Genomic DNA, 19,350 nt, shown 5'->3' on the forward strand with positions numbered 1-19,350 from the left:
TGTCAATGTTAACTAGAAAATATCAATGGACATTTATTAAACACTCTGAAAGTTTCGACATTGACTTTGGTGAATTCGACTGAAACACAAGAAACCAATCCATGAATTACAACCAGGAATGTTGTCCGTAATAATCTGACCTTAGGTCATCACCATATGCATAGAGTGGCCAATCAAAGACTGGAATCATGGCGTTCGATTTCGCACGTTTGTTTAACTCCTCTTATCTAACTTCTAAATTTTATTTCTAAGAATAAAACTGTTGAATAGGCAAAGGATTAATGGTTTCCTCAGAACAAAATTATTTGTCCTTGACCCAATAAGCATAGTGCCATTTGATGTGAAATGACGGCCGTTACATTCTCGCCTTATGTAAAGTAAGATAACCAGTTGGGCGTGAGACGAACGTTTTCAAGTTTGCTGATAAACGAGATGATACATTTAAAGTATTTTTGGTTACACGGCAAATAAACCTAGGAAAATTGTCTGTCTGAGAATACTACGTCCTCTTTTTCCGAGAAAAGAATTAGAATATTGCTGCAAATATGTAAGTTAATGTAGCATTACCTTTTCTATTTGAGCTTAACTATAAGAACAATGAATTATTGAAGAAAAATATTCAGATGGATTTCATGGGCGAGTTACAGATAATTGTTGAGTTTGAGTTGTGAGAGCAGGTTGCAGTTCCGTGTCTGAACAAATATCAAGTTACTGTGATAGTCCTTGGTCTTTCTGCTATAATATTGAACACTGCGTTAACCAGCGGTTCAATTCGCTTTACCTATTTACAACGAAACCTCATTAATTCACACAAAACAGTGGATATCGTGTCATTCAGCATGGAATACAACCGTAACTGTGATTTCGTGTTTGACACTGCTTTGAGCAAGTTTGAGCAAGGCGTTGAGGGAAACCCATCGACAAAGCGGAGCAAGTCAAGGTGATTTGAAACTAAATTATATCAGACAACAATGCTGAGCAATTAAATGTTCGTATGGTTTGTCACTTTGAAAGTTCTGGGACACCTGGTCTCCTTACTCGTTGTATTTGATATTCAGCCATAAACACATGCACCGTGATTCAGTCGGAATCGAGGGGCGGTGGGGTAGCCTAGTGGTTAAAGCGTTCGCTCGTCACGCCGAAGACCCGAGTTTTATTCCCCACATAGGTACAATGTGTGAAGTTCATTTCTGGTGACCCCGCCGTGATATTGCTGGAATATTGCTAAAAGCGGCGTAAAACCAAACTCACTCACTCACTCACTCACTCAGTCGGAATCGTACAATGGACACTTCTTTCAGCAGAAATAGTGGCGATGGAAAGGGTTTTGTTGCTTTTACTTTCATCAGTTTATTATTGCAAATGCAACCACAAGAAATTGCCCTCATAACAATCCGTTATGTTTTTGCACTCATACTTATAATGTCTGTATGTGATTCACTATTTGTGACTAGTAACGCTTTGTAACAACATTATATTGAGCCACAAGGGCGCATTAGAGAAGGGGAGCCAGGATGAGAAATAGTTTTGCAGGACAAATGGCTATTGCATTTTGTTCTTAAAACTGTTACTTGAAGGTAATAAAACCTTGTTGCCTTGGTTGGCCACCGACCGCATCGCAACCATTTAATTTGGTTCGTATCATTTTCCGTCGGGTTGTGAAATAACCATCTGTCGAAAGAAAGAAAAGCGAAAAAGTGCCAGAATTGGTTTGCTTGTGCAATAAAACCTACAATATGGGTGGTAGTGGTTTAAATTTCTGAGCAGAATGTAATTTTGCCAAAGGAAATTTTTATTGGTATTCCCTAGCGACAGGAAACCAGCGAGAGTTGTTATCTTGGTACCAGTGGCTGGTTGAATGGCATAAGGTTAATTGTGTCTCTCAATGTGCACTGGTCTGATTACAATTATGAAACCACTTTCAGCAAGAGACATGACATTTCTTGCCTTTTCTTCTGTTTTTAGTGTCTGTCTGAAGCCGGAGAATTAAACCATAAACAGGCGCGAGGACGGACGGTTTTCGGCACGTTGTACATTATTGTCGTAAACATAACGAAAGATAATACCTGCACGTTGCCACGTGTCTGATAATTTCATCACCAGCTGATGTTTTTACTGTTTGTGAGGTAGTAGAGGGTGAACAAAGCAGAGTGAGCTTTAGGATATTTGTAAAGGGACGCCACTCTGTCAATAGCCGGGAGAAGAACATGTCTGATGCTTAGCCGAAATTCCATCAATATCCAGAAACACTTCAAACGACATTTTGAGCGTTTTCCATCAGAAAGAGCCATCTTCGTGCCAATCAACAAGTATTTATTATACTCAAGCATCGGCATCGTTAGCATTTATGATTCCCAGAAACAAAAGGACAATGTCCGTGCGTAAGTATATGTAAGAACAAAAGCAAAATAAACTACAGAGCCTAGATTTTCGAAGCTCTCTTAGCGCTAAGATAGTCGTAAGTTCCATTAGCGCTAAGAGAGCTTCGAAAATTTAGGCCCATGTGTTTTCCGTTTGGAATACTACCTGTAAGCCTTAATATTCTGAGACAATGTTATGACAACACTTTCTGTGTTTTGGCAGTGATGATCTCTACACATTTCCTAACTTAATCTATCAGTTTCTTAGACAATATTAGGATATGGTGTTTCTTTAGAAGAAATGGAAAACAAATACCGATTAAGTATCCGCATTACACACATATAACCCGTTCAGCAGAATAACTCAGCACGTGTTCTGGTGCCAGGTAGCTGCCTACCTGTGGCTTGGGGCCTTTAAGATAGTAATAGATGTCAGAGGTCTGGAATCTGAAGACTGTCTTTCAAGCCAACTCTTTGAGTTTAATACCTTCTTCTAGTGGCACCTGTCCCAGAAATTCTCCAATATTGATGTATCTTACTCAAACGTGGCTAAGGAACACCCGATTCTTTTCAGAAGTCTACAGTACATTTACCGTGGCCACCGGGTATCCTTAACTTCTTTTGAGTGGTGTGTAACACCTTTCTGTTCATTGTCATTTCAAATGAGCCATATTGTGAATTGTAACTATTTCAACCCTCAAACAAGTTTCAAATGACATGTTCACATAAAATAATGTCAAGGTGATAAACGCTGTCGATTGCTATTTTACTAATTTGGCCACTGAGCTCCGGTACTGGTCAGTGTTTCTTCACCATTGTCGAACAATGCCTTTTGAATTTATTACCACTGACATTTACCCGACATCGATGTTAATAACAGCTTAACTCAAGTCGTATCGCCGTCGACCATGCGAGAAAATACGTCCACTCCAATTGTAATTACGTCCAGTACAGACAGGTACCTATTAAGAAAGCTGTAAAATGGCCAGCCTTACTGCGAATTAGTGAAGTTTTGTGTTAGGACACAGTCTGTATTTGTCTAGTTAATACAGACAACCTGTTAAATTAATCAGACTGTTTAAATCGATTACTCAGGCTGGACACTTGTTTGTTGTTCAACGCCACATTCAGCAATATTCCCACTTCATTACGGCAATCTCAAAATAATCCAGTCGACAAGACAAGAAAGTGATTGACAAAATGAGCATCAACTTACCTAATTAAGATACGACCACATTCATCAACCATATCAACGAGCCTGACCTCCCGATCCTCCTCCCGATCCTGTTCAGCGTCTCATGCAAGCGTTAGTCTGTCTCCGGGGCCCCTGAGTATAAATTCATAAAGAATTCAGGTGTAGATTGCCTCAGCTGAAAATGAGAATTTTGATTTTGAAGAAACATATATTTTAAGTAAGATAACGTTATTTCTGGTACTGAATTTAAGTCCAGACGAGCAAAGTTGCTGAAGGAATGTTCTAACCCGGACGTTCAGGGTAGGCCCACATTTTAACTATCAGTTGTCAAATGTAAAGCAGAGAGCACATAAGAAGAGGCTCATTAAACAATAAAGTACACAGATTATACCATTAACCAAAATAAATATGATAATGTAAGCAAAAGTAGCTTGAACATTTTATAGAATACTCATTTTTCAATTACTGTTTGCTTTGAGTTCGTTCAGAGCTTTCCGGGTCGCTCTTCAAAGAAAAGGTGAGTGAGTTGAGTTAAAAGGAGCATAAAGTAAGCAACATACCTGCAAACACAACCTATTAGTTCGCACACACAAAAAAACACACATGACAGGAAAAAAACCCAAAACGAATGGATGTTGAAAAAAATACGTCGATGACATCTCAGACGATTCCAAACATGCGCATAAACACCTCATCAATTTCCGGACCTTTAAAGTCTGACAATGGAACGTTGTAGCAAATTTAGCAAAACACCAGTCTGGACGAGTTTCATTGTTTCTCAAGTACAGGTGATAACAGGTAAGAGGGGTGTTGCTGAAAGGTGTAACTCAGACCAACCCCCAGGGACGCGCCTGTCAGCTACTCTCCCCATGTAGTTATTACCTGATATTGTTCTTGGCAGTGTGGGTGGAAATACGAAACAAGCCGACAAGTGGACTCTCTGTGAGTGTGTGAGTGTGTCAGTCAGTCAGAGAAAGAACATTGATGATTGTGACGTAATATTCGTACGTTTGTGACGAGGGCAATATATTCTGTACCTAAACATGTTGCACGTGTCTGGGGTATTTACAAACACCTGTTCTGTATGGGGTAGGTCTTGATTAGGTTTACAAAGGAATTCCATCAGGGGTGCAAGGTGGAAGATTGTTTGAAATACCACTGAGGAGAGAAGCGTTTTTAGGAGTGGCTGTGGCTGTGCACAGGTGAGAGAGTATTGTGTCTGAGTTACTGGTTGGACATTGTGAGGTGTCAGTAGAATTTGAAATTGAGGTGAACAAAAAGGCTGGCGGTCACTTGAACGTTTGGCATCACTGCATCAAACTTTAAACCCAGTCCTAATTATTCGCCAAAACATCAGGCGTAAAAGGCAACAGAGTGATTAAATGTATGTGAATGGGTCACTGAGAAATGAGCGATGACTCAAGGGGTTTGGGAAAGGGGTAACTATGTGACCCTCTACTGGTAGTGCACGCCACTCGCACACAATCTGTGTCAAATACCAAGAGTCTGTTGCTTAACGCTGTATCAAGGAGTTAAAATTGTGTCTGGACCAGACGAACCAGTGATAACAAGTTAGAAGAAAATAATCCAGTGACCCGAGTGTAGCAGTTCCGTTGAAACTAAAAATTATATATTTACTTTGAATTATTTCAAGTGGTGAGATTGTAATGCTTAGACCTAAAGAGAGAAACTTGAGCAATAAGTTGTCACAAGATGAATCACACAAAAATCAGTCCTGTTTGACAGATGCGTCTATTTAGCATGCAGTCTGTCGGTTTCTTCTCTACTTGCCAGTCAAACACGAGTTGAACATGGGTCTGTGCCACGTGGAACATGAATCTATTTTTAAATAACTAAGATGCTCCGTCTTGCCGCATCCTCCTCTGTATCACGACAACACACGGAACTCAACACACGGACCACAGATCTGCAGCTTTGCACATTTCCAGTTTTTCAGATGGAGGAATATCACATTTACTATTATCTACGAACTTTTGGAAGTCAACCAGTGTTAAGAGACAAGAGGTGTCTTGGCAGATGGCTCCCATACAAGATTAGAAAAATCATAACGACCCCTTTGTAAAGACATTACCTTTTTTGCAAGAAGAGGCATTTATATATTGCATAGCATCTCACAATCGTGTTGACTCCAAACAATGTATTTACATGAAGATACAAAATAAAATAACCAGCAGGTATTTGCCTGTTGGTGATAGGCATGAGGGGTGGACCCCAAACAGGTGCGTCATGTAACTCGTGAAAATATTCATGAAGTAATACTGGAAGATAAGTTCGACAGTCAAGGTCTAGAGCTAAATTACCAAATTGTATTTCTGAAATGTAAAAGAGTCTTGTAATTGTATATGGTATGTAGTTAAAGACATCAACACAACGGCTTCCAATGTTAAGCTTTCATGTTTGTTTAGAGAAGATTATTGGGTTTTGAAGCCTGTGTGTAAGAACGTGTTTGTGTTTTTGTAAAATTTTGAACGTTGTTGAATATTAGGTATACAACACCCTGTTCAGTTAGCTTTTACACAGTTGTGTGTTCAGAGCGAAGACGTATGACGAGACCCGTGCCTGCTCCTTCAACGACTTGGGTTAAATATATATTTACCTTTCCATCTGAGTGTTGATAAAGTGGTTTAAATATCGTCTGTGCTTACTGGTATGAAATTTGAATTTTGAGTTTCGTTTTCAGGTAGAATTTAACAAAAACATCCATAAATGATTTCAAGAAAACATTGATAAAGGACATGTTGACTTTTGTTAGGTTATCTTGTGACTTTCGTCAATTTGTTAAAGAACAACTTTCAAATAAACAAACGTGAAACCAGTCAGCTTCGCGGAAGTAAGCCAAATGGGAACCATTCATGTTGTCTTTTAATTTCTTTCAGATCCAATTTCACATTCGTCAATTTCACGCTTTTCAGCATGCTTTCCTACTGACGACATTTAGCTGTAAACGACCTGTCAAGGTCATTAAAGTCACGTCAAAGGGCAGTGTTTTTCATTTTTTACCTCTATAAAAAGTGATTCTTGTTGAAACCATGACGACAAACAACACAATGTCTCTGGCACAAGCGCCTCCTGTTTGTGACACTATTCATTAATTATTTGTCTTTCCAAACCGTGTTGAATTAATTCACTTTTGTCTTTTACTGTGGCGCGATTTTCCGTAAATGAGGACACAACGTCTTCACAACCCTCGATCCTGGTCAATTATCACCACCGCCGATCTTCAATACAGTTGAACTTTTTACAACATCTGACAGCAAATTTTCAATTTTCCCCTGTATTTCAAGTTTCAGGTTCCGGAGAGGACAGCACGGCTTGACATGTAACATTCCGTTAAACATGTAAAAGCAGAAGGAGTAAAACACACAGTAAAAACGCTTCACGAGAAATGCTTGTTAAAACCGACACATGCCCTTCTCACCTGCCCGGGTTGATGGTGTGAGATTACATTTGAAGAATGGAACCATTGCGTTTCTGAAAGATTTTCTGAGCCATCGTTTCTGAAATTTGATGATCTCCCGTCAGTAATATTCCTCGGAAATGTCTTAACGGGCTTATTGCACTGACGTCCTTGATATAATGGGAGTTTAATGGGTGTCTGTTTTGTTATGTGAGAGAATCAGAATAAAGTAAGGGAATAATGTGATATGGTTTATTACTGAAATGAAGAGACCTCCATTGGAGACCTCACTTGGCAATACAAGTTCGAGTTTCTCGTCCGCTGAAAGTAAACGGCAGACATTTGTAACCGTTGATTACTTGGCAAGGTAACAAAAAGTACCATCTACTGCCCTGGTTTGGTGTGGTCTGTCAAGAATCGAACGAACTCTTCGGACAAACGCTATAGTCCATAGATCACGGAGGCAGATACTCTGCTGCAGTTTATGATCAAGTTGCCTTGTTCACCTCTTGCAGCAAGCATCAGATACTTTGACTATTTCCACCTGGAATATCCACAGGAAAGTTACCTGGCGATTTAACGTATGCTTCTTTAATTTATTACCTACGAGGGCGAAAATATCGTGGTTTATATTTTTTCATACGATGACCTAGGGCAAAATATCATTTTGTCATGGTGACGTGACGTCATGAACAATGCTATGACGTCACGTTTCTTCTGTGACGTTGCGTTCTACATGCGGCGACGGTGGGTAGCCAACCTATGTTTGAAAGTAGTATTGGGTTTATTTTCCTCAATTTGACGACTTCGGTAATAAATAGAATATCATATTCGTGCCCATATCATACTCGTGCCTATATATCGGTATATCCCTCGCTCTCGCTCGGGAAATACCAACATTTAGGCACTCGTGTCGTAAACATAGTATGACATGGGCACTCATATAATATCCTCGATTTAAATCTTTGCATAAAAATTCAAATGGACGATCAACACTGATGCGAAACGGTATCATTTAGTCAGATGACATCAACATGGCGTCAGATCAAACGGTAGGTTTTTCATTTTTTAGACGTTCCAAACAATGCGTCATCTCATCACGTCACGGTTTAGGAAATACACGTCCAGTTCGGCCATGGGTGGAGAGAAGATTAAAGGAGCCGTCAGCAGCTAATGCACACTAGACGAAACCTAGACACACTTTATTTTCAAATTGGTATATGGTTTGTTGGTCGCTTTGGCTGTTCCCCCCATTGCAAACACACAACTGGGAAGTCCAACAGCGCCGGCGTCAGAGCGGAACTCGTCCACGCTTATTCTCGCTCTGCTATCTTGAAATCGTCAATTAGCGAATCCTCACGGGGATTCCCCTCTTCCTCCGTGCTTGTACCGTCCATCCGAGATGGGACATAAATGACGTGTAGAAGAGCTCCGACGCCATTACAAAAGAGACTGTTCTCATATTATTTTTGAAAATGTTATATCATGATTGTTCATTGCTGGGGAATTGGTGGACTGTTTGTCTAAGGAGCCGTAACTCGCTATGGAGAGTTATTTCCCTTGCCTGATAGGATCGTTGTCAAACTGATATTGTTGGGTTGTCAACAGTCTCTTGTACAGAACTGGAAACAAAACTATAGGACCATTCCCGAGCAAGACTAGATACATTTACTTCTCAAACTGAAGACATTATCTCGGCACCTTTCTTGTAAAAAATTAAACACGAGTTATGTAAACAAATCTTATATCCCCATTTCCCTTTCACAAGACACTAGACTGACAACACCATAGATGCTGATAGATGAGACTCCCATACATACCACCTGATGTAAATGGAAGGTCTTGGATAAACATTGTTAAATCTAAACTGAGTGATTATCCCCTTTGCAGTACAATTATTTGTGGAATTTTAGTCCTGCCAGACTGCCATAACTTTAGTCATGAGCAGTGCATCATGGTCCCTGTGAAGCTCGTGCCGCTCGTGTAAATGTGACACGTCACGTGACGTAGAGGCATAAGTGCAACGCCAAAGATGAAGTCGTCTGGTAAAAGAACACGAAAATGTGTTCCACATTTGTTACAGGTATGAATCTTTAAAATATTAAACTAGGTGTAAACGATATAATGGATGAAAAAGGCTTAGCCTTGGTGTTCCACTCATCGCCTTCAAAGTCGAAAAGCAAATCGATTTTAGTAAGTGTTTTGTTTTGTTTGGTTTGTTTACATACACACAACAGCAATACAATGCCGTCCGGTAATTCCGCGCACCCCAACACATCGATTGCAACACGGCAACTAAGGTCTCTTATTTTTTGTGGTTTACGTGACTAATCATGCTGGTATGCTTCATATTTACCTAGAAATATACGTTTTATTTGACGACTATAAGATTCTAACGTGGCATTATGCCATACGGTTGACCTTACCGGCGTTCTGACGACATCGCTTACTGTCCGGTAATTCTAAATCCAATTATGGCGCATAACATCCAGCTGGAGATCCGAAGTATGTAAAGGAAGAGTGTTTTATATTAAATCCAATCATGAATAATGAAGAAAACAGTTTAAAAGTCTGAAGAAAACGAATTTTCATAAAACTGTCAATTTATCTGTCAATTACTGTTATTTACTTACCTTTAGTGATTAAAAGCCAGTCCTTTGTAGAAATGTCCCGATTTCAAGCGTAAATGTGGTAGCAGACGATGTCTACCTTCAATACGGAAGTTAGCTATTGCAGCTGCGCAGAATTACCGGTCGGGCGGAATTACCGGACTCGCTTGTAAGCACATTGTGTTTGTCTGTTTGATACCCCTCCGGAGATATATGAATTATAATCCCATATTACCATAAACTAACATCAATACATCTTTATTTCAAGTTATAATGAGGGGCGGTGGGGTAGCCTAATGGTTAAAACGTTGGCTTGTCACGCCGAAGACCTGGGTTCGAATCCCCACATGGGCAGTATGCGTGAAGCCCATTTTTTGTGTCCCCCGCCGTGATGTTGCTGGAATATTGCTAAAAGCGGCGTAAAACCAAACTCAGTCAGTCAAGTTATAATGAACATTTATTAACATATCCCTGAAAATATACCTGTTTAGTATTTCAGTATATGATAAACAAACATCTGAAAGGGTGGTGCTTAGGTAACATATGTAACGGCAGTTTTAAAATATATTTATTTCAGGGAATAAGTTTAAAGCTGTCCATGCAGTAGGGGCGGTAAGGGTGGCCCAGATGTCAAAGCGTTCGTTCGTCACGCGGAAGGTTTGAGTTAAATTCCCCACATGTGTACAACTTGTTTCAGTAGTCAACTGCCGTAATATTGCTTAAAATCGTTATAAAATCATATTCACCTACCATACACAAAACCCTAGTGTCGTTGTGTGTTTCCATACATATCCAGTTCCATGCAAACCCGTTGTGGCTATACCCAATATACGCCTGTCACAGAGCATCGCTGACTGGCCTGAGGAGACGTGGCGAAACCCAGTCAGTGTTTCATCGTGGTTTAGTCATGGGGCGCTTCCAATAACTCCAGCATCCATCATTCTTCGTGCCAAATTTCCTGCTTTTTGCTCGTTACATGTGAATGTCACAGAAATGTCCTCTGAGATTTCAGAGAAAAAAGCACCTCTACATGTGCAGCCGTTTGTTACGCCATGCCTCAGTTGTGACCGTTTCGTGTAATTGTGCATTTTCCAAGTTTTTCCCTCTCTGTAGAACGTTTTTCCCCCACAAATTGACAAAAGGTTTAACGGGGTAACAAGGGACAGTCTGCACTCTGTTTGTCTGTTTGAGCATTTACTATAAACATTACCCACATTTGGATTGAATTATTTACGTCTCGGAAACTCTGAACAAAATGAAGGGAGAAGAATGTCAAAGATAGCGGAATAATGAAGCGACTGTGAAATCGTAGTTTAAAAACAGGGACACGTGTTGTTGTAGCCTCATTGTCGCGGTGGTCTGGGTGACGCACCTTTAGGGGGCGTCTCAAAACATTTGTGATACATATTTTGCGGGATGAGTTGTCTTGGGTGGTGAAAGCGTTCGATGGTCAGGTCAGAGACCTTTTACATTGTGTCTGGTTACGTGTGAAGCTCATCCTTGGTATTCCCCATTGCGATATGACTGGAAAAACACTAAAAGCAGCGTAAAACGAACTCGCTCACGAAAAATATTAGTTGTTCCCAATATTATTGTCCAGTGTACAATGCCACCCTATAAAATATATCTGGTTGGTGGCTGAGTTGCGTCCCTCAGACGTTCCACTAACCAATAATCATGGGTTCGAATCCAGGCTCTGGTTGTTTCCAGGTGTGTCAGCACCAGTTGTTTCACCAAGGTGGTAAACATGTGATACCTGCATCACGTAGGGCCTTCCCCCACATTAAGCTGACCCGCCATATTGTAACTGTAACGCTGTTCAGCTCGCTCATGTGGAAGTTGCAATCTGAAAGATTATGGTAGCAGACGTATGTTGTGACCTTAAAGCTAGAATGGTCTTCTACGCTTAAGACCATTCTAGCTTAAAGGTCACAACAGACGTATATTCAAGTTGATTAAAATCAGTCTTGCGATGAATTCGTAACTGTGCACACGTGTCATTCCGTGACAGTATAAATCGATGAAATCAAATTCCTGATGCTCAATAGAAGGAAAAAAAAACCACCTGATTATTTCGTATGACTTCATCTAGACCAGCATACAGCAACGTGGAAAACGTGACAAAATCGAGTGAGTGAATTTTTTTTTTTTTAGCAATATTCGAGCAATATCATGGCGCGGGCTTCACATATCGTTCCCATTTAGGGAATGAAACCCGGGTCTACGCCGTGATGAGAGACCACTTTAACCACTTTAACTTCAGGAAACGTTTACGATATCCTTGGTAATTATGTTCTAAAATGTATAAATGTTCCCATGAACATGCAATACATATTCATACGTAAGATATTGTACACTAAAATCTGAGAAAAGTTCAAGATGCCAGTTTGTTCCTCTATAAGCCATATGAAATTCCTCACTCAAACCTCTGACTGATGTTAACCGCAGTGGGAGTACGATGACATGTTATCAACCAAGTCGCCTTCACTGGACACACAATCCGTTTGGTCACCTTACGAAGGTTTATCATCACTGTAAGTATGAACAGTGAGGAGACCCTTTTTACAAATACTGACTGACTGAGTTTGGTTTTACGCCGCTTTTAGCAATGTTCCAGCAACATCACGGCGGGGGGACACCAGAAATGGGCTTCACACATTGTACCCATGTGGGGATTCGAACCCGGGTCTTCGGCGTGACAAGCCAACGCTTTAACCACTAGGCTACCCCACCGCCCCTCTTACAAATAAGTAAGGCTGTAACGAACTATCGATGCATTGCAATTGTCGCACTGCAATTGTTGAGTCTCCGATAGCAATTAATCGATGGTAGAAACGAAACGCTATGGTTGCATCGATAGTATGTGTGACTATCGATAGTTTACTTATTGACTTCAGTTGATAAATGCGCAGCGCAAAAAACAGGATGTTTGGGTGCAGACTTGCAGCTTCATTGAGTTACAGTTTTAACGGGGCGGTGGGGTAGCCTAGTGGTTAAAGCGTTGGTTTGTCACGCCGAAGACCCGGGTTCGATTCTCCACATGGGTACTATATGTGAAGCCCATTTCTAGTGTCCCCCCTGTGATATTGCTGGAATATTGCTAAAAGCGGCGTAAAACCATACTCACTCCAGTTTTAACTGTTCTTTTGATCTGGGTTTCAAGTTTCTTGTCACTCATTTAAAAAGACTGAAACTGATTCAACGTGTTTTCATTTCATGTAAACTATACATTCATTTGGGAAATGACTTCAAATGAGCCATTGTCAAGAATTAAAAAACCTTTTGCAATAGTATTGTAATAGTGGGTCGCAATAGACTATCGCTATCGCTATAGTTGTTTCCCCCTCAATAGTCACCCCTTGAAATAAGCATATGTTGACCCATTCTGACACAGAATGTCCGCCGGAGTTGAATGGGCATGTTTGAAAGCAGGAGATTGCACGCATTAACGATCGAACATCAATGGCACGTTTTATGCCAGCTGTCAATTTTGTGGGTGTGAAGATCACTTAGATTGTTGCAATAACCACATGATTATTAATTAAACACCACCTGAATCCATGGGTAAATCTTAAAAAGTTGTTCCAGACAGGAGATCATACCCTATAGACTGTTTGCAGTGAAAACGTACAGATTAATTTCATTCTAAACGACAAGGTGAATCAAATAAAGTGAAACTAAGATTGCGATTCCTCATAATTTTACCCTGCCAATCGAACATTCAAATCTCAGAATTTTATTCAACTTAGGATAAAAGTTGTTTAACAAACGATCATAGTTTCAAATCGCTATTATTGGTTTGTATTACAAGGGGGTATGCCCTTTAAATGAAACACCAAGAACTAGTAGTACCGCACGTGCATTTGTTTCACTGTTCCATCTACTGCGCTTACCCCCTTGTAATACAAACCAATATTAGCGATTTGAATCTATGATCGTTTGTTAAACAACTTTTATCCTAAGTTGAATAAAATTTTGAGATTTAAATGTTCATTTGGCAAGGTAAAATTATGAGGATTCGCACTCTTAATTTCACTTTATCCGATGTACTTTTTTGTTTAAAGTGAAATTCATCGGTACGTTTTCACCGCAAACACACTATAGCACCTGTTATATTCAAGTATATATTTATATATATATTGGTATATTTCCAGATCTACCTCTCCTCATCTACACACGGACAGCCATCAAGACGTCGGAGTAATGACACCTGATATGCATCTGAATCAGGTAACCGAGACACACCTCACCACCTTCATCCACAGATGACCACTGAACATTTACACAGTAGGAAGATAAAGAGGTGATTGGGATACCTCGTATCAAAATATTACATCATGATGTATTCGTTTGGTTATGGCAGTGGGGTGTCCTATTGGTTGAAGCGTTCGCTCTTAACGGCAAAGAACTGGTTTCGATTTTCCACATGGGTTCATGTCTGAAGCCCATTCTTGATTTTGCAGGAACATTGCTAAATCAGTCGCTTACTCTCTATTATTGGTGAGATCTGTATAAGATTTATAAGATTCTCTGAACATTGTTATTTGTTTTGTGCGTAAAACCGAACTGGTAATTACCAAGCTGTTAGACGGGGGTTTGTAATCGACTCCTGTGACTGACAAGAACATCAGTGCGAGCAGCTGGTATGCATTGACATGCATCAGCCAAGTCAACAAGCTTGACCTTCCGATCCTGTTTGTCGCCTCTTGTGACATGCATGGGTTGCTGAAGATCAACGCTAACCAGAATCTTCGTCTCCTCAGCGTTGGTATGCTTGTCGTAAGAGGCGACTAACGGGATCGGGTGGTCAGTTTCGCTGACTTGGTTCACACATGTCATCGGTTCCGAATTGCGCAGATCGATGCTCATGCTGTTGATCACTGGATTGTCTGGTCCAGACTCGATTATTTACAGACCGCCATCATATAGCTGGAATAATGCTGAGTGTGGCGTAAAACTAAACTCACTCACTCACTCTTTCACCAAGACGTAAACGTCCAAGACCTGAATCTCTGTGCTTGCCTGCGACTCTGTGAACAAACTGTTCATGTGTCCTCTGTTGTCGCCATATTTCCTGAAATGTCGGTAGGCAATGTTAAATTTTAACGCCAACGTACTGTCTCCTGAAAAGTTTCTTGTTTCAACACAAGTCACAACCACTGAACTCACAAATGTTGAGCCCTTCATTTATATAGGTAGAATGGTGTTGAGATGGTCCCCACCTCTGGCGTCACACAGTGCTCACTGCGCGATAAAAGTTCCGAGACGGTTAACGTAGCATGAAGCGTTATACGACATGCACCACACGTCACTGGACTTGCCACGTGATCACGATAACTTAGCCACACGCCAATTGTCATAAACATGTCTGTCAAGGATTGACGAAGACTGATTTTTAAATACAGTCGACTCTTAGCTGTCGTCTTAAACTGTTATTCTGCACTCGCTGTAGTAAAAAGAACGGTAATTGCTAACTAGAGGGTCGTATTTGTTTCCAACGAATACAGTGGGGAACAGAGGGAAGGGTTGGGTTGTCCCGTCACAGTCTGTTGCAGAGCACAACTTAAATCACGTTGAACATATTTATGCGAGCACACACACCATCCTGTGTGCTGAGGTCAGGCTTTATGTGAAATTTTCAATTACACTAATTAATATTGTTCGTTTGCTGCAAGACATTTCCTCAGAATGTTTAAAGTTTTTACTTTTAAATTTGATAATTAAGTTACACAATTACACACATTGCCTCGTCATGGCACATGACAGTGTGCTGTGTTGAAAAATTAAGTTTAAAAGTCAATTTTGAATAAACTGTAACACCCTGAAAACACTCGATTTTATCATGCGTAGCAAAATGGCTGTTTTGAGTATCTGGGAATTAGATAATCAAGCACAATGTCGTCGTAGGATTCCTGATCATATTGGTATAGACCTGATTATAACTCATCTTATTCCGAGCTGAAGTTTTCAATGTTCAGTACGTGGACAAACAACATGCACTGGTACATTCAATTTGACAAGAGGATGGTAAAGGGAGCACCAGTATGGAAAATATCTACATGATTCATATAGAGGTAAAGCATCCCCGTAAGGGAACGAAAGAGAAGAGCAAGGTGACTGACAGCCTAGGAATTATGCTAAGGGTGAATTGTTCGCATTGATATCAATCACTCTGGGAACCAACCAAGAAATCTGCATCAAATATATGGGCCCATACATCGCATGTTAGACTAACAACTAGTCTCTGAAATGAACATATTTTACTGAAAAAGTTCATAGTAAAAAAAAAAAATATAATGAAAAGGAACCCTGAGACTTTCTTCATTTTCAGGCTGAAGCTGAGGAAATTTAGATTTGCCACATTTTCTAGACTTGTGTTGGCTTTCTTGGATATATTTGCTTCAGGGTCTGTACGACAGACTAATCGCATGTAGGCATGTGTAATATATCTCAAACAAGAAGTAAACGTACACCCGTTTCTTCCTCAGACGTAACGGTTGGTGGGTCTTGCCAACACACACCTTTCCAATTGTTAGTGGTCTTAACTTGGTTTTTGCAGTATGTTTTACAGAATCATGGATACTTTCCTCATTTCCTCGTCACAGATCCCCGCTGTTCCTAACACGAACAATGGCGAATATAAAGTGGGAGGTGAGACGCGTGAGGTAATTCAAATGACAGGTGTTTTATCTCCACTGGGTTGTCATCAGTTCATACACCGTCGTTGTCGCAACAACCGCGTCAGGTAACCAACACGCTCCCCGGCCCTGTCAAAGGTCACATAACATAAGTACATGATATACAACATACAACCCATGTCCTCTTTGATATTCAGAATCCCGACCATTTCAAGAATGCGGATTGTCGCCACGCCGTGAAACTGTCTGCCCCGTCCCTTCAACATCAAAGCCCCATCTCCTTCCAAGCATTGCATATCATACTGATGTATATATGAAGTAACTCAACTCAGCGGCCCAGCACTTCCATGGTTAGCTCATGGTGGCCAACCTGTTCGTCCGACACTACACGAGCTAACGAGACACGTTAAACATTATTGCCATCAAAATTAGGCTTCATACGAGATAATTGGCGTCGGTGGGATGAAAGTAAGGTTTGATGGTGGTTCCAGCGTTTCATGACTTTTAAATGAGTACATCAAAGTAGGCAGGTGAGGCCACGGTGTGACGCTGTAATAACGGCATAATACGTCGTCCCACGTCGACCATACATCAATTGGGTAATTCATTACCGTGACATGTAATCAGTTTGTGGGGAACAAATGACGCTGATCGTCCGTGCTACGGGTTTAGGGGTAACAGATTAAGGTGATCAGATACAGTGGTGCCTTTTGGATCCGTACTCGGTGTTCATTTAGCTGCGACGTCGTAGCCATGTCCTGTTCCGCTTGGACAAACCGACATCCATTGATAACTGAACGGAACTGCATACACAATCCAGTGTCTATCAGGAATTGTAACCGCGTAGACTGACGTATACGTCCGTACATACTTGGGGCGGTGGGGTAGCCTAGTGCTTGAAGCGTTCTCTCGTCACGCCGAGGGCCCAGATTCAGTCCCCTGTTTGTGGTGACCAGACCGCGGTGGTTATCTCCCCTGCAGTTATGGGTTCAAAGTGGGAAAGGCCCAGTGGCCATGACAGTTTAACTATAGTAATATTTTAAAATCGGCTGTTCTCTAACTTCTTTTGAGCAGCATATATTGTTGACAATGACGGCAAGGGGGATGTAGGGGTTGTCGTTCGATCAGTCATTTCAGTGGCCATGTTGCAAAATGAGGAACTATACACTTCGCTTCGGACTTGATCGGTCTCTGCTTGATGTCATTGTGTGGGCCGGTGGGGTGCCTCGTCCCGTCGAAGGCCCGGGTTCGATTTCCAGATGGGCACAATGTGTGAAGCCAATTTTTGGTGTCCCCCGCCGTGATGTTGCTGGAATATTGCTGTTCCCTCTTCAACATATTGCTAAAAAAAACGGCGTAAAACTAAACGCACTCACTCGCTGATGTCATTGTGTCGGACAAAGGGAATGAAATAGTCTTATTTTATAACATGCTTGTGCTGAAGTTGACGGAGGGTCCGGACATCCTTCGAGTGATGAGAGGTTCGACTCATCCGAAAACTTAAGTGAATACAGAAAGAATATGGAGGGCCAATCTTCTATTCGAGACGAGCGGAAGTTATACATAGTATCATTTGACAACATGTTTATTTATATATTTTGGTATAGAGTATTTGTTGTTTAAAAGTAGATCGAGTAAACCTATATCTATTTCAGGATGTATTTAGCGTGTTTTCTTCTCAGCTAATGTGTCTTGAACGGCTTTTGTACGTGTCAAATGTGAACGTAGAATGTTGTTTCCGCCAGACTCGGACTTCGTGTACTCTTCTAAAGACAAAAATAGAGCTTGAATCTGTTCATCAATAGCATGTACATCAATATTCATAATCTTAGAATAATCAGGTTGTTAATAATACTGAAAAAGAAGGGAGATCTGGTATTTGAACTGCTAAAACCAGGCATAACTGTACCTGCCTAAATGTGTATACGAACACAACGCCGTTGTATAAATAATGTGAAGGTTTATGACGTGGGTGTGTGGTTATTGTTTGTATCTTCAAGCAAAAAAGCGAGTTTTATTTTGTTTAAACGCTCATTTCGTTTAAAGACAATTCTACAGAAAAGCGGTTTCAGGCTAGATATTGTCTTGGACATAGTTTACCTGTTACATTGCCTCCTTTAACTATCCGGACCGCCTCCGTGGTGTAGTGGTTAGAGCGTCCGCCCGGAGAGCGGAAGGTCGCGGGTTCGATCCCCGGCCGCGTCATACCAAAAGACGTTAAAATATGGTACTTGTTGGTACCTGCCTGGCGCTCGGCATTAATGGGTACAACAAGGAATGGTCGACTCGGAGTCAGTATAATGTGTCTGAGTGGGGTATTCATGCTTCTCTGCGGCATGGTATCTTGGTGGGCTAGCACTATAAACCAGCTTCAGTCTGGGCTAGTACAAGCAGCCGCACATACACATACACACGCATGCACCTCGTCATATGAGCGAAATATTCTCAAGCACGACGTTAAACCCAATTTCACCTCACCTCACCTTTAACTATCCACGAAAAAAATTGTCACGGGTGTTTGGTTTTGGAAAGCATATTCTGACCTGACATAGATTAGAGGAAGTGATATATACCATTCAAAAAAAGTAGGGGATATTCCATTTTTCGAGCATACCACTAGCCAAAGCCAATGCGTATGAGAAAAAAGTAATATATATCCATACAGATGAAACATTTCCAAAGGAATGGAATAAATTGTCACATTTTCCTTTAATTTCTCTTCATCTGTTTCCTCCTTGGCTCGTCACGCCAAAGACCCGGGTTCGAATCCCCACATGGGTACAATGAGTGAAGCCCATTTCTGGTGTCCCCCGCCGTGATATTGCTGGAATATTGCCAAAAGCGGCGTAAAACCAAAGTCAGTCCTCCTTGGCTTCATCATTTGCATTTTATCAGTCCTGTAAATCAAATATCCCCTACTTGTTTAGAATGGCATATAATTGTTATAACAACTAAATAAACACGAGAAACTGGTCGTTTAATGCAGATGGAAGAGACTTTAGGATGTTGAAACTGAAGTACGATTCCCAATGTGAGAACTATTTATATGGTGTTCGTCATGAATCCCGTTCATGTTGAGCTGTCAGATCACCACACGTAAGATGGCTTTATGAATATATTACCCTCCACA

At 40.9% G+C, this 19,350-nt stretch overlaps 1 long non-coding RNA gene across 5 annotated transcripts in view; it reads left to right on the forward strand.

Moving 5' to 3' along the window:
* The window catches only part of LOC124283443, a 67,916-nt gene that overhangs the window by 7,777 nt on the left and 40,789 nt on the right, over positions 1 to 19,350 (forward strand). For 4 of the 5 annotated variants that reach the window (XR_006900345.1, XR_006900348.1, XR_006900346.1 and 1 more), the window contains exon 3: positions 13,737 to 13,812. This is a non-coding gene — a long non-coding RNA (uncharacterized LOC124283443). Of the gene's footprint in view, positions 1 to 13,736; positions 14,158 to 19,350 lie in introns of those variants that run through there. The other variant, XR_006900344.1, reaches the window with a different exon arrangement.

Source organism: Haliotis rubra, unplaced genomic scaffold (genome assembly GCF_003918875.1).
Source record: "Haliotis rubra isolate DU_JTF1 unplaced genomic scaffold, ASM391887v1 Scf316, whole genome shotgun sequence".
NCBI lineage: Eukaryota > Metazoa > Mollusca > Gastropoda > Lepetellida > Haliotidae > Haliotis > Haliotis rubra.